Source organism: Pinus tabuliformis, chromosome Q, assembly GCF_031772625.1.
Source record: "Pinus tabuliformis cultivar Carrire ecotype Pingquan chromosome Q, CPIR1, whole genome shotgun sequence".
Lineage (NCBI taxonomy): Eukaryota > Viridiplantae > Streptophyta > Pinopsida > Pinales > Pinaceae > Pinus > Pinus tabuliformis.
Window position 1 is genome coordinate 1,326,410,620 of NC_142296.1, and position 17,845 is coordinate 1,326,428,464.

The following is a 17,845-nucleotide window of genomic DNA, read 5'->3' on the forward strand; positions in this document are numbered from 1 at the left end:
TGGAATATCTAGAACATCTCTACACTATTTTTTTTTATTAAATCTATTCCTCCATATTTATCCTCATGATGAATTCTAGTAATAGGTTAAAAACGTTGCCATAGAATAACTAAAATGTGATTATTTGTTAGGCCCCTATACTACTAGTGTAACCCCTTATTGTTATTAGTATAACCCACTTATTATATTGATCTACCCATGTAGTGCCCATATTGTTACTATTGTGCCCCATAGAAGCCCACTATTGTTATTATTGTGCCTTTATATTATTATTGTTAGGTCGGCTGGATTATATTGTGACTCCTTAGACTCACAATATAATCCAGCCGACCTAACAATAATAATATAAAGGCACAATAATAATATCCAAGAACTGTTCATTTATGTAATGTAAAGGAGGTCGCCCCCTCGAAGAGGCTGAATTCTAAGGCGTTGATCTATCTTTTCTATCTTTTCTTGAGCTGGTTTCATAAAATTTGGTATCAGAGCTTTGGATTCTAGGGTTTCGCTGCTCTAAACAGGTCATCGTGGCATTTTCGCTATAACCTTTTTCTGTGATGTTTCAGAAGTCGCAAAAAAACCCATTTGAGAAGAAATCGCGCAGAATCTTGGGTCCGAATTTCAGAGCTTTTCATGCGATATTTGCAGATATATGATCTGAGGAAGTTGGTCTTTTTGCAGACTCCTGAATTACATTCAAAACAGGTGACCTGGGGAAAATCTTCGTAACTTTATTTCTGAGCATCGGATTGAAATTTCGCAAGAACGTACAGAAAGAGGACGGACTGTAGTTTTCTCTTATATATTTTTCAGAGTTAAAGCTTGAAACAGTGACACATGGCACTTCATACAAGTTCACCCTACTGAACTAGTCTACAATCAGGTCACTGCGGGAGATTGTGCATAACTCTTTCTTGGAGAATCCAATTTGGATCAGACTAATGGCATTGGAAAGAGGACATAGAAGGCTACTACAGGTTGCAATTTTAGAACTTAAAGATCCAAAAGTACAGAGTTACAGTGGTTTCAAGGTCGAGCTCCTAAAATCAAGAAAAATCAAGATGAGGAAGTTTGATGGCAAGGATCCGGTAAATTGGATACTTCAGATGGAGCAATATTTTGATCTACATGGAATACAACTGTTACAAAAGGTATGTATTGCATCTTCATATTTAGAACCAAATCAATTTTTATGGTACGAAGGGCTTTGTTCTCGTAAACAACTTGTTACGTGGTCAATTTTCACGGAGGAAATGATAGCACATTATGAGGATACAAAGAGCAATACCTTCTTTAGAGCAACACCACAACAATTGGAAAGAGTAAAAGGGCTTTATGACATAGTGGAAAGCAAAATTATGGAAACCAGGAAGCGTACCCCTCACAACTATAAAGATGGAAGTGTTGTTTGTCCTAGCCTTCCACAAACTACAAGGGTTACACCACAACAATTGGAAGAAAAAAGAGAAAAAGGGCTTTGTTACAATTGTGATAGCAAATGCACTAAAGGTCATAAGTGTGCTGAGAAGAAATTATTTTACATAGAATATGAAGAGGAGGAAGAAAGGGATCAAGAAACATCAAAAGAAGAAAATATATGCCAGGACCCAACCCCAGAGAAAGAATAAATGAATCAGACCATATCTTGTAAAGAATTGGCAAGAATTACAACTCCTCAAACTCTCAAGATAGAAGGACATATCAAGAAGAAAAATGTGCAAGAAGTGAAAGATCACATCGAGAAAGAAGATATGAATCCAACCATACCTTGTAATTCATTGTTTGAAATTACCACTCCTCAAACTATCAAGATAGAAGGACATATCAAGAAGAAAAATGTTCAAGAAGTGAAAGATCACATTGAGCATCAAGAAATGAATCCTACCATATCTTGTAAAGGATTGGAAGAAATTACCACTCCTCAAACTCTAGAGATAGAAGGACATATGAATAAGAAAAAGGTTCAAGCAGTGAAATATCACATCGAGCATCAACAACAAGTTCTCCAACTTTTAAAGGATAACGTCACTTCGGTGCAAAATCAAACGAAACAACAGGTAGATCAACATCGTAGTGAAAAATGTTTTGATGTAGGTGATTGGGTATTTTTACTGCTACATCTCAGGCAAGCTATTTATGAGAAGGAAATGTTGGCAATACTACATGCACTTAAAAAATGGCGACCTTACCGAATGGGAAGACTCTTCAAGGATGAGGAAGTGGAAGCATTTTTTTGTGCTATTTATATTATCCAACCAGATTGGATAAACAAAGCAAGGGAAGAATGGAAGAAGGACGAAGACGTATGGCCACTTATTCAAAAGTTGCAAAAGATCCCAATTCAAACAATATTGCCAGAAATTGAAGAGGAAGGAAAAATCATATTAGAACCTGGAGCAGTCACAGAAACAAGAACCGACAGCTACTAAATCGATCAATTTCAGAGTATCTCGTCAAGTGGAAGAACTTACCCGCTGAAGATTCCACATGGGAGGACAAGAATTTTATACAGAAGCATCAAGAACTACTCAAGCATAGAGGACAACACTTTTTGAAGGAGAGGGGCATGTTAGACCCCTATACTACTAGTGTAACCCCTTATTGTTATTAGTATAACCCACTTATTATATTGATCTACCCATGTAGTGCCCATATTGTTACTATTGTGCCCCATAGAAGCCCACTATAGTTATTATTGTGCCTTTATATTATTATTGTTAGTTTGGCTGGATTATATTGTGACTCCTTAGACTCCTATATATAGAAAGGAGGTTTTGTCATTTGAATCATCCAAGAATTGTTCATTTATGTAATGTAAAGGAGGTTGCCCCCTCGAAGAGGTTGAATTCTAAGGCGTTGATCTATCTTTTCTATCTTTTCTTGAGTTGGTTTCATAACATTATTTTAAAAAAAATCAATTTTAATCATAATTAAAGTCTAATAAAATAAGAATTAAATAAAATATAAATTTTAGCGTATGACTAGACTGAATTAAATTAAATAATATGAGTTGTTATTTTTTTTTCCCCTAAGAAAAAATTCGTAATTTTATTCATGTTGATAAAATTACATTTTGTAGATGCTTGAAGCATATGCAAATGGTTGTTCCTGTAATAACAGGCAGCATAACAGAAATAAGAACACAGAATAGTATAAGACTAGAAAGGAATGCAGCAAAATTTATGATATTTTGTCTACCGGCCTATATTTTCCTCCCTTTTTTCTTCTCCACTTTTCGCCATCCTCCAGTGTTGGCAGTGGGGACAATTATGGCTAGTTGGGTGTCCTCTATGTTCACAGGTTGTTCTTTGTCCGAATCTGATCCTTCGGTACTATGTGCTCGTTTGGCACCACTTATTTCCAGCTGTTGTTCTTGCTGCCGCACCATGCTGTTTGGTTCAAGTTTGTGCCCTTCGGTGTTCTCTTCCTCCATTTGTTTCTGGCTTCTGTATATGTCTGTGGGTTCTGTGTTTAGTGCCTCCTCCTCCACTGGTTCAGTGTGCTGCCAGCCTTTTGGCTTTTTCTGTTGTTTCTTATTCCCCTTTGGCTCCTTACAAGTCTGTGGACATGCATATTGTAGGTGCCCTGTCTGCAAGCAGCTGCGACATCTGAAAGCCGTGTTTTCGTAATCAAGTTGTTGCGTCCACAGTGAATTATTGAAATTCAATGTAATATGATCTGGGAGTCCTTGGCTTAGATCCACTTCTACACATATTCTAGCATATGTGAAAATTCCCCGGCATGCTCTGTCCTCGTCTATTTTGAGATATTTTCCTAAGGAGTTCCCAATGGCTGTTAAAGCTTTTCGGTGCCAGAAATGCAGTGGTAGGTTGTGTAGCCTAACCCAGACTGGCATTGTCGATACTACCATGGTATTGGCATCGAAATCTGGGAACCACGGTGTGAGAAAGAGACCAGCATTGCCCCAGAACCAGGGCCCCTGGTTAATGGCATTGTCTCGTTCCAGCTCTGTGCTAAATCTGACTATGAAGAATCCCTTAGGGCATAGATATATTTCACAATTGGGTGTCCATGATGTGTAGATCCAATGGTGTAGTGCATCAGCTTTGGGCCAATAACCGTTAAATCTGCATATAACAGCATTATGAGTTAGATCTGAGTGTAGATCTATTACCTCTGGCAATGATATAGTTAAAATAGGTGCTTCTGCCTTCTGTTCCACAATGTAGGGTCCTGGAATCTCTGGTGTGGATGTTGTTCTGTGTTGCATTGGTTCTTTTCCTTTAACTGCATCGCGGAAGGAGCCTGGATTTTTTGAGCTGGTTCCCTTGCATCCGCCTCGGAGCCTGAGGTTGAGGATGATGGTTGAATCTTTGACCACTCCGTAATGCTGGAGCGTGTGTTGGTCCTGCATACAGATCCCTGAGAATAAGAGACTTTGGAGTGCTGCCGGAATTCCCAATTTGTTCTGGATCTGTTTCTTTAACTCCTGGATGTCCATCCCTTCCTTGATTTGGGCACAACAGTGTTTGCCGTCTACAGATCTGATAAATATTTGTTTCAGATCTGATGGATCGGCCTTAATCGAGCCCTGATTCTCCAGATCTGGCGATCGTCCACCTCCTATCATCCGTTTTTTAGTTTCAAGAAACTTAGATTCTGGGCGTGCCTTGGTGGTTCGTGTTCTTTCCTCCCCCGGGCTCTCTGATATCAGATCTGAGCCGCACCTGTTCCTTCCATATGGAAATGAGCCAGTATTCTTTGTGACTCCCGCTCGCGCATCTGTCTCCGGCCAAAACTCTCCGTTCTTACCCTTAATTGCAGTTTGAGGTTGCGGATCGAGGTAGGGTTGTGCTATCGTTTGCAGATCTGAACGCTTTCGGTGTGAATCTCGCTGGCCGTAACCTATTACAGTAAGGGAGACAGGTTTATTATGAAAAGAACCTTTAATCAGATAACGGGAAACCAACCGTGTCCTGAGAGCAGGCCATTCATCATCTGAGGCTCGATTCGTTGCTGAGGGGTTGTGATCTCGTCCTCTACATTGCCGGATCCGTATCAGCGCACTCGGTTGGGTTAGTCCGGCGTTCGATCTCCCTGTGATCTTTGTCTTCTTTGCCTCTTCGCAGATCAGCGTGTTGTCGGCACCGCAGAACCTAGCCATTCTTTGTTTCAGACGCGAACCTCTCGTCTAGAGAAATCCAATATGAGTTGTTATTATTTTGATATATGAAAAATATATATTGAAAATGTTAAAAATAAAAAAAAAATCATTATAAAATAAATTATAATAAATAAAAGTTTGATTGGTTAGTTTGATAGATTCGATAGACCAATGTTTAGTCTAGTAGACGTTAACCACCACCACCATCATCATGATCATCAATAATTATGGAATTAGTAATTAAAAGCAAGCACATAATTCTAAGACAAAAATAAAATGTGTAATTAAATTACCATGAGGATAACTTAGGTTTGGTATAGAACAAATCATATACATGGTGTCATAGAAAATGCATTATTTTGTGAAAAGGGTGTAAAGTAACCCAGAAGTATGAGGGAAAGACACTTTCTTGGGTTATCAAAGATCAAACGATGGGCATTCGGAAAGCATACATAAGGAGTGTATAAGGAAAAGTTCACTAACCAGATATATAATATTTAAAAGATGTGTAAATGCCTAAATATGGATCTGGATTATATGAAGGCATAACTAAACTATAAATCTCACTGACCTTTACTCTATATATGATGGTTATGAAGTAAATACATTCATGTAATACGAAGATTAATATAACGAGGAGCTTAGTTGAGAGGAAAGCATGTATTAATAGTATTATAATATAAAAATTAAGGAGAAGTGTATGAAAAAGAAATACAAAAGATAAAATGTAAAGAGAAGGGAAAAATGATTTTAAAATACAAAGCGAAACGTTCATTAAAATGTTACAGAAAGAAAGCCAAAACGACAAAAGAAAAGATTATCTCAATAGTAACATTTGAAAATAATAACATAATGTGCGAAGAGAATGGTAAAGAGTAGATTTAAAGAGGAATAAGAGATCAGGGAGAGAGCCACCATGGCCTATAATATGGAAGGATAAGATTTAAGAAATTATAGACAATAAGGTATGATTTTGTATACGTAGGTAAAAGTGTAATATGAGAAATAAATGCACTAAATATTATGCATAAAGATGAAAATTTTAAAATTTTGTAATATTTTTATTGGTTGTTATTGAAAATTATAAATAATGTTGTGATATTCTTGCTAATAAGTAAATTAATATCGTTGGCTGATTGGTGCCGTACTTGAGGGTAAATGTTGAAGCTATAGTATCTCAATTATGTAGTATTTTTGTTACTGATGAATAAATTGTTTTGCGTTTCATGATTATATATATATATATATATAAAATTGAAGTTTGAGTATATACTATAAATTGAAGTTTGAGTTTATAATGTTAAGTAGAATTTCATTATGTAATTTTAGTTGTAAGAAGTTTTTTTTTTATCAGCTTATTTTATAGATAATTATATTTATGCTTTTTACTTTTGTTAACCTAAAATAATCTATAATATATATCATATTTGCAATTGTTATACTATGTGATACAATGATGGTTAATGGTTACATTTGTGTAAAATATATTACAATTTTATTAAGTTGTGAAAATTAAATTTTTATTCTACTTTGTCATAATTTAATGTATCATTCAAAAATCAAATACATTGGTGTTAACACTCATTATATTCCAGAGCTAGCAACTAACAATATTATTCATTTATAAGATTTTCCCATTGACCAACAAGTTGTTTACATTTTCACCAAGTTTTTCATGGAAGTAAAGTTTCTATGTCAGTGCAACTTAGTTACGATGCATGAAGTTGTCATCAAAGCGGAAATGTTAATCTAAGGACCCCCTTCCCTTAATTTTGTAGTTATTCCCTTAGTTATCATTCAAGGAAAATGGTAGAAATTGTGATGTAATCTTGACTAGAGGCTACATTTGCAAGTTTTTGATGTCAATATATTAGTGGCATTGTTTATTGAGCATGTTGTATGTATAAGGAAGCATCACTAGTCTATGTGAGGTTGTAAATACCTCATAAATAGGTGCATGTTATAACTATTTATTCACAAAACCTAAAGTGAGTAAATCCAATGTGCATCATGGGATTGAAATTCCAAGCTGTAGACTTATTAAATTAGAACTTGGACTTCTTTATAAGATTTAAAAGGTGTGTATGAATCCCATGTTAAATACAGAAAATTTAATATATGTACATATGTGTGTGAGTAGAATTTGCATGCATGCCTTTATAAATTATTGACAAATTTCGAGACTGTACTTTAATATCTCGTCAAACCACCAAGTTAATCAATCCAAATATGAAACCAATATGTAGAGGTAAATACATAACCTAAATTATTTTTAAATATTTTAGAGAATGTTTGTGTGTCAATAATTGAAGCTTATTTATCTTAAAATGGAATCCATGTAAAATGCCCTCATCTTGAAATTCTTCAAAAGGAAACCTCTAGTACTGAATCCTTTATTTAAGTAGAAGAGATATACTTTAAATATTTAAAAACCCATCAATATCAATGAAGACATCATAAGGTGCCCTCCAAAACCATTAATAGCCAAAATATCCCTAAGAGAAAGGATTTTTCTTATGGATTGTAGAAATTTTTCACATCGATTGAACTTGAAAGGTATCATTAGTGCACAATACCATTGTCATTTCCCCTTTACGTTGGTTATACCTCAAGAACCATTCTTAGTTAGAAGATCACCGAGTTATAAGAGTTATAACATTGTTTAAGAATATTCATAACCAATATAGGGTGGATTTGGTGGCTCAAGGACTCGTCTATGGAAATCTAGCTTGAGAAGAAATTCTTAAGGATAGATGCTCTAATTTGTATTTGTAGAATATGTTCAAGGACTATTGATCCAGGTGGATATCGATGACCACCCATGTATTCCACATGTCTCACAACACAATTTTCTATTACGTAGCACAATTTCTATTTTAGCAGTTTTCAGGTCCTTAACGTCTAGAGAGATTTTGAGGCCCTAAATGATCTTTTTAGGTAAAGAGGTCCATGTCAATCATAAATTTCCATCGAAAGTTGGAAATTTTACTCCTCGGATAGGCTTTTACAATGAGATATTGTGCACACTAATAGAGGTCATATGCCAAAGTCATGACCTCAAGAAGTTGAGGTTCCAACTTACCCAATCGGGGCCCATAAGCGTTTGGCACTTCATCTCCTAGGTTTAGGTTTTTGGGTATCTAGGGTTTTATTATTACTTCTTGATGATAAAAATAGGACTCAGAGTCTCATTGTAATACAATTTAGGAATGTTGGTAGCCATCACATCTCTTCTTAGAGATAAGCTACCACAGTTTGAGCTAGTTTTCTTTCATTCTACTTGTATATAATTTTTAAAATTTTCCATAATTTAATTGAAGTCAAGTTTTGTTGGATCTATGTGTTTTTAGTTAATAATATATATTTCATTTAGTTCCCTTCATCAACTCATATCAACTTGTGACCCATTTATGATTCTGGAGATGTTGTAAGGACACCCATATTAACTTAGATGTGAAGGACTCCCTAGAAAGGGTTAGTGCCACTGTCTCTAGGTGTTGATCATGGTGGATGAGTTTCATAAGTTTAAACTAATCTTTAAGTACATTTCCACCCACTTGGATATCCTTATTCATTGACACATAGTTCTAGTGTATAAAATCTACACATGGACCAAGTTTCTGAGTTATAGGCCAAATATCCCAGATAATGTTCTAATGTGTTAATTTAAGGAATTATTCAAGGATCTTGATCGTTAACATATTAAATTAGATCATAATTCTTATTCTTGAATGTTTATCAAGGCCTCGCAACCAATATATGGTTCTATGTGGTTGTTTATGGATGTGTTCATAGAATTTGATACCAACAACCTATGTTTAGGTCTTAAGGATATAAATTCTCTCTTCATACCATGATCGGGGATCTAAGTCTATTGTTTCCATACCACAACCATGATTAACACCTTGATATAGATTTGTAATGCACAAAACATGTTATGTTTAAGGCGTAAGAACCAAGTGTTTTCATCCCTAACAATTTCTCTAAGTTGAAAATATTCATTTACGAATTAATCAATTGTTTCCTTTTACTAACCGTGTCTAATTTTTGAGATCCATTTTCCACCCAAAACTTACTCATGGCACTCATATCTCACATGGATGGTAAATAAATCCAACCGTGGTCCTAAAATCAATTCCTACTATGGGATTGTGACACGTTCCTTTTCCAGGCATGTTTTGTGGATTAGTCAGGGTGCTTGTATCCCTTTAATAGGACAAAGATAGGTATGGATAAAGACACCTCCTATCTAGTCATCGTTGCTTAGGGCTTAGCACCAATTCGTTAATATTGTAAGGGGATCATTCTTTTTTAGGCTCAATACTCATTGATGACAAATTAAATGGTATAATCTCTAATTAGTTTTCAAACATCTTATCATCGTAAGAATGATTAGGTATTATTATCAAATAATAATTATTGGAGGGTGGAAAATCAAAGAAGTTGGCCATTAAATGAAAATAGTTGGAATTGCATTTTTCATTTATAAATTGGTTATTTGTAATTTATTAGGTGGTTGTGTTATTAGTAAATTTATGTGTATAGTTTCTTAAAATATAGTTGTAGGTTATGCTAATGTATATTGAACAATAGATTTTGCATGTGGTTTAATATTTGAGTAAAATGTTTTGGAATAGAGGATTTTATGAATATATATTAAATTTAATTAAAAAAATATTTAGGTGAAATGAGAATTATGGTAAACATCAAAAATTGAAAAGAAAGGAATTTTAAGTAAGTCTATGTAATTTGAAAATAGATGAAAAAATACAATAAATTAAAAATTATGTTGTTTAATGTGAAATGTAATGTTTAGTAAATTCTTGATGAAGAGTTATATAAACAATTTTACAAAATTCATGGTCTAGAGATAAAGTATATACAAAAATCATTTGTTTTCAAAATGGAAAACTAAAATATAATAATGCAAAAAATTAAGGATACTATTAAAAATTGTGAATACCTTCATTTCAATCATTTTCAAAAGATCTAGATATGACCCCGATGAGGGTGTTAATAGAACTAGAAAGGCTGCATAAATGAAGGTTCCATCAGCACATTTGGCTCCTCAGGTTGGCCTCGCAAGAAGTATCCAATGTCTATATGTTAGCATGTGTGTTTCCTTGAAGATTTAAAGCACTAATTTATGGAGATGGATGGGTGGAGGTTCAATCATATTGTGCAAGGAGGTGAGGACATTTCCTCGAACTCCTATATTTGCTTATTATTGTTGGAATTTTGCATTGGATGGTGTATTTTGTGGCTCATATTTCTTCTGGTATGCACTGAGCTTCACATTGTTTTGGGGAGTTTCATTTTGATTTCCTAGTTCTTCTTAGGGTATAAATTTGGTTCGCCTATTCTATGCATTCTTGTGACTGGGCCTTTGGCATTGGAATTTCACGTTCGATGGTGTCTTTTGTGGCTCGTACCTCTTATGGTATGTATCAAGATGCACTTTATTTTGGCGAGTTTTAGCTTCTGAGTCATGAATTTACACACTCCTTTGTTGTTCTTAGGGCATAAATTTCATTCACCCATTCTCTACATTTTTTTGTCTAGGTCTTTGGGGAAAATTTATCATTTTCTTTGTTTATGTTAGCCTTTGGAGATAAATTCTCAGTTGTTGTGTGTAATTGAGGTAATTTGGGCAAGGTGTTATTGGTCTTTGAAATTGTTAGTGTTAGTGATTTTAGCTTATGTTTTTATTTTTCTAAATCAATTGCAGTTGGTTCAAGGTGTCAAAATTTCCTTGTTTAATGGGACGTTTCAGGGGTCTAGGTTTCCTTATAATTTCTTAAAGTCATGTCTAAGTTGTAAAGAGTTTCTAATATTTTTTCTTCATTGTGTCATGAAAATGCGTTGTGACAAACTTAATAATCTTTTGGGTTTTGGTCGAGTGGTGTTGTCATTGGGTGATGACTTAATTGTATTCCGATCAAGCATTTATGTTCTTCCATATCTTTCTTGGTCATGTTTTATAATTAGAGGTTACAATAGTCATTGCACTCATTGTTTATTTTCAGCGGTGGTCATGCCTCCCAGGCAGAGAATGAGTAGTCGAAGAGGTGGTGGAGGTAAAATTGGGCACAAAAGGGTTTGACCTTTTTCCTATAATTCAGTTGTTACTGCATTTGATAATTTTCCTCTAGAGGTGAGGAAGGAGATCCTTGTGCAAGAAAATAAGGAGGAAGGGGATAATACTCACTACTCTTACTTTGAATTGTAGGGGGAGGGTGAAAAATGTCTTCCAACTAAAGGTAGATTAAGGAAAAGGAGGTTTCATTTCATGAGTTCTTTAGTGTTAAGTCAATAGATGATGATTCTACTATGTCTCATATTCAAGGAAAAACAAGTGGACAATTATAATGTTTTCTCTTCATTAGAGGACATTAAATGCATGCCTCCTAACAAGAGGTTCTTTTTAGACAATGTCGACTCTCATTTGGCATGGGTAGGAAGCTTCTTTGTGAGCGATTTGGACTTGGGTGATCTCATTGATCCTCTAACTAATAATGTTTATATGCCTCCTCTAGTTTCTTTAGATCATGAATAGAATGGTGTGTTCGATTAATTTTGTCATCCATTTTTGCACATGTTTCTCTGGTTTGGTTTATTTTCATCAGCCTCCTAGGGATACTTGGTTGTTGTCTTCTCTTCTAGGTTCTATGGGTCATGGGGTTTTAATGGTTTTCGGTATGCTGGTGCTTTCAGCTTTATTTCTAGATGCAATGGCTTTAATTTATTTTGAAGCGTTTTGCTATTTGTATGGAGGAGATTTTTGGAACATTGTTGAATTGTATTTGGACTCAATTCGGTGGGCATAGAAATAAATCTGGTGCCATAACATTGTCTTTGGAATGCATATTTACAATGTTTATTTCTTTGGAGGAAGTTTAATTATATCTTTTCCTCTTGGTTTTAGAAGTGTAATGTATGAAGCACTATTATGGCATGATGCCTTTGTTTTTGTCTTGGTGCTGCATATTGTTAGTTTTCTCTGCAGATGGGGGTACAATGTGAAGTTAATACCTTTTTCTATATAGTTCTTTTCCTTTTTCATTCTTAGCGGCTTATGTATTCCCTAATGTGCAAATATGGGATGGTTTTAGTTTGCCTGGACTTTTGGCTTTTTTGATTTAGTGTCTTATGGTTATTGTAATAGTCTTTTGTGTAATCTGAGCTCTTCTATCTATTTGATAAGGGGGATAGTATGGATAGGAGCAGGGAAATGATTATTTATTTGATAAGGGGGATAGTATGGATATCAACATGGCAATGATCATCATGTAATACTCAACATTTTTTTAATATGAAATACAAAGTACTTATATTTACAAAAGAAAATATCTAGATATGAGTGGTTGGATAGAAAGTACCTTGTGACCATCATTTCTAGTATTCAATCCACTTAGAAAATGACGTTCTTCTATTGATAACATATTAACTTAATACTTGTCAATTATTTTATTAATTTAAAAAATAAAAATTAAATTATAATATTAACATAAATTACCAATTTGAAATCATAAATAATATGAAACTAAGAATTATCTTCCAAAAATAATGTTAATATTAACGAAATCATATATCATAATTATAGGAACATTAATGACTTTCAATTGTTGGCACTTCATACCATTGGAACATTAATGACTTTCAATTGTTGACACTTCATACTATTTTGTTTATTCGATTTTTTCATCCAAAATCTACTATGCATATAAAAATTACAAGTATTTTTATGTATTTTCTATACCCATCATCTCAACATAGAAATTTGAACCATTGTCTTCTAACTTTTCCAACCATTCATTTCCACTCCCCGAATAATTACTATTTTTACAATAATACTAAGTTATTATGATAATAATAAATAAATATACCATTTAATCTAGTTTAAATGTCATGATACATTTTTCATGTTTATTAAAAAAAATTATTTAATAGATTGTTCTAAATAAAAAAAACCAATATATAACCATTTTTTATCCATCGTCAAATATTTTGGATATTTGTATTGATATTTTGGATAATTATTACTTTTTAAACATTATTGTAATAATAATATATTAAAAATTTAATAATTTTAAACATTATAATAATTTAATTAATTTTAAATATTATAATAAATAAATATTTTATTTATTTTTAATTATTCATATATATATGAGAGTTGATATTGTATAAAACATTTACATAATAAACCAATTTTCATGAGTATATTTTATTTAACAACTCATAATCATCTGATTTTAAAAATGAAAAATAAACAATAACTACTTTACAAGATTGATGGTTTAGTTAATTAATATAAACCAATATTTATATTAAAAATAAAAAATGGAAGTAGTTCAAAGGAAAGAAATAACTATAACAATAAACCAATTAAAAATTATATTAATTTTAATTACATTAATTTAAAAAATAATGTACCATCTCCGCTTTATGATACTGAAAGAGAGAGGTACTATCCGTGGTCTTCCTCGTGGATGAGAAATGTTAGAAGTGGACTATCGGTGAACTTATCTTTATACTAATAAAGAGTAAAACACTTCCATATAACTAAAAGCTTCAAATATGTAAAGGTGGACTTATCTTTATACTAATAAACAGTAAAGCACTTCCCTATAACTAAAAGGTTCAAATATGTAAACCAACTTTAATGGTTAGAAATGGAAGCTCTACTGGTATGTTTGGAGGCCTTATCGCCATGTGGGATCCCAAGTGGGAAAACTTGCGTACCTTTCGTCTCTTTGTTGGCATACTTTTGACTGGCCATTTTAGGGAGATTCCCATTCGTATTCATTTTCTTAATTTATATGCACCTTGTAGAGATCGTGTTGTTTTTTGGGACCATATAGCATCATGTGACATATTGAAGACTAGTGCCCTTATCATGGCAGGTGATTTTAATTCTACTTTATCGATGAAAGAATGTTGGGGCACTCATTGTCAATTGGACCCATTAGCTGGTCAATTGTATAATGTTTTTGCAGATCATCACTTGGTTGATATTTGTCCCTTTCCACTTTCTCCCATTTGGGATAATCGTAGGGCTCGTGATGATCATATTGGGAAGCATTTAGATCGTTTCCTTGTTCATGAGAACCTGGTAGATATTTTGGGCAATATGAAGTCCTTTGTACATAGGACATATCTTTCTGATCACCTTCCTGTTATTTTACAATGGAGGTCGGAAAATATTCACTGTGGGATCCCTTTCAAATTAACAGGGTTTGGTTGGATGATATAGATTTTAATGATATGGTCACCTCTACATGACCTGAGGTAGCATGGACACAGGGGACCTCTTCCATGTAGACCATTACTCAAAATCTCAATTTATTAAAAAGCGAGACTCAAATTTAGGAGAGAAAGAAAAAGAAGCAGACGATTATGGAATTGTAGCAGATGACAAGGGATATATCCTATTTTGGCCAGTCCATGGAAATGAAAAATCCATCACAATAGGAGTTGGAATTATTAAAATCCCTCGAAGATAGAAAGAATGAGATTCTTAAGATTCAGGACGCTACTTGGTGACTCAAAAGCAGGGCTATATGGTTGCGAGAGGGGGATCGTAACACTTGTTTTTTTCATCATTATGCAAACAACATAAAACACATAAATTATATCTTGCACATTGAAACTTTTTACGAGGAGATTAAATATACTACCCCACAGATCCAAAACGAGGCAATAACATATTTTGAGGATTTTTATAAGACCAGACTCGGAATGGACTATATGGACCAATTATGGGATTTGGATCTATACCCTAATATGTTCAATGAGACATCTAATGAAGCCCTTTATCGCCCTATACAATTGGAAGAAATTTTACAGGTTCTTAAATGATTTGCCAAGGAAAAATGCTCAGACCCTCACGTTTGGATTGTGGAGCTCTTTATTCTTATTTTTTAATTGATGGAACAAAGTCTATTGGAGATTGTCGAAGAGCTCGGAATTTTGGGAAATATCAATGGTGTTGTTAATTCAACCTTCTTAGCTCTTATTTGAAATCTTCTTCCCCTCACAATTTCAGGGATTTCAGGTCTATCTCCCTCTACAACATCACATACAAATTGATTTCAAAGGTGATCATGAGATGTGTCAATAATATCCTCTCTGCACACATATCCCAAGAGAACTTTGGATTTTTGAACAATCACCTTATTCATGACACCATTGCTACTGCACCTAAATGCATTCATACTATTCATACAAAAAAGAAAGAAGCTCTTGTTATGAAAGTGGATTTACATAAGGCCCACGATAGTGTAGACTGATCCTACATCCACCTCATTCTAAACTAGATTGGTTTACATCCACACAACGTAGAGTGTATTATGTCGTGTATATCCTCAAATTTTTATGATGTTTTGATCAACGTATTTCCCTGGAGCTTCTTCAGGGCAGGTAGAGGACTTCAACAGGGATGTTCTCTTTCCCCTTTACATTTTATTCTTGTCATGGATGGACTTAGCTTGAAGATCAAGGATGCTCAGTCTTGGGTTCTCTTTCAAGGTCTCTGTATATCTCCCCATGTGATTATCAAACATTTATTTTTTGTTGATGATATCCTTACTTTTGGTATTATTTCTAGTTCACAATGCTATGCTCTACACTATATCTTTTAACACTATGTTGCAGCCTCTGCGCTGATAACAAACAACAACAAATATATTCTACTCTTTTCTTATGGTGACAAGATGGATATAGAGATATTTTCTGGAATATTTGCCATGAGAGCTCCCCCCCTTGTTGCAGGTTTCACCTATCTGGGTTTTAAACGCAAGCCCAATAACTACAAGAATATAGACTGGTTTTGGATTTTGGACAAATACATAAAGAGACTGAACTCATGGTCCCACAAATCACTAAAATTGGGTGGCATATATTCTCTTATATAAGTTGTTCTACAACATATTATTATTTATTGGGAACATTTATTTGTGATGTCATCTCTTATCACATCCAAGATTAGAACTAACCTAACTAGGTCCCTTTGGTGTGACGCGAGAGAGGACACTAAGTTCCATCTGTGTAGATGGGAAGCTCTGACTAAACCAGAGAAATATGATGGATGGGGTATTTTGGACAATAAGGTATTTGTTAGAATTTATTGATCAACTTTTTCTAGAGAGCTTTGACTAGACATGGGATTGGGTAGGACATAATCAACAACAAATATCTGAAAGGTTTTGATATTGGCACATTATATAGAAATAAAAACCTCTCTAGAGTAAAGGGGTCTTCTATATGGAGGAGCTTCACTAAAGTGATGTACTGGTTGCGGATGCGAATGATATGGGATTTTGGTAATGGACACAAGTTTCAAATTGGGTATGACAATATCAAGGGAACCAATAAGGATGCACTGCTTAATGGGAACACATTGGAGATCAATCACTCCAGAGGCTACTTCTTTTTATATCAAGTCATCTAACAATGGCAAGCAAGTTGTCCAATATGGAAAGAGGCAGTGGAGCTGGGACTTGAAGGACATTGTGTCGACTATTGGGATGGTTATATCAATCTCCTCCATATGGTTGGTCTCTGTTATAACACACAAGGAGACCATCTCATCTGGAGTGGGCGATTTCACAAGCATTCAATATCGATTCTTCATGTCGTGGACATATGATTTGAAAATGCCATTATGGTTCCAGAAAATATGGAAATGGAATATCCCTCTTAAGATGACCTTGTTTACCTGGCTAGTATGGAAGAATAAGATACTAACATGGGATAATCTCCCGAAATGAGGAGACTTGGGTCCAAGGTGATGTATTCTCTCTCGAAATGATATGGAATCTTGCATACATATTTTCATTCTATGTCCCACTACTAGATTGATATGAAGGCGTATTACATAGGTATATCATATTATGGACAGGCGGGCACACAACATCGAACAATGTATCATACATTGGGCTATGGGAGATGGCAATTTTAAGGAAATTCCATTTTTACTTTTCTGGGAGTTCTGGTATGCTCAAAACTTTTGCTTATTCGAAGGAGTGCCAATAAATACAAACAGGATATGCCAGACAATCATATCTTGGAAGACATCAATTTCCAGACATACCTGCTCAATCAAATATTTATCCTATCGTCACTGTACACCTGTTCTTTGTTTCCCTGTAGGTCTATTTGATGGAGCGACACAATAGGGAATATGTGGATGCAACGCTTGGCTCAGAATAAATGAAAGGCCACATTACAAACTCTCCTGTAATGGCGGCCCAGGTACCAACACTAGGGTTGAAATATTAGCATTATGGGGATTACTTTGGTTTGCAAAAGAAAATAAGGTAAATAATCTACATGTCTATGGAGATTCGAGATCCCTCATTGAGGGAATAAAAGGACACACCACAATTGACCCCCCTCTCTTATCTGGATGGATCAACCACATCAAACATCTCATGGGGACTCTCCCAGGTATTTCTGCTTGCCACATATACCGTGAATCTAACATGGTGGCAGACACACTCTCTAAAGAGGGTCTCAGTGGTGTATTTGGGGTTATGAGGTACAGGTTCATAGATGACAATATCACTCTTTGGGAGGGTTTGCTCCATCTTCCATAGCTTATGATTGCATCATCGTTTTATAAATTTTGTTTCTTTACATTGTAGCTTTTCAGAATATCTGATATGAAGCATTGCATTATGTAGCTTATGACAGAAAAAAAATGGGATGTTTTTGTTC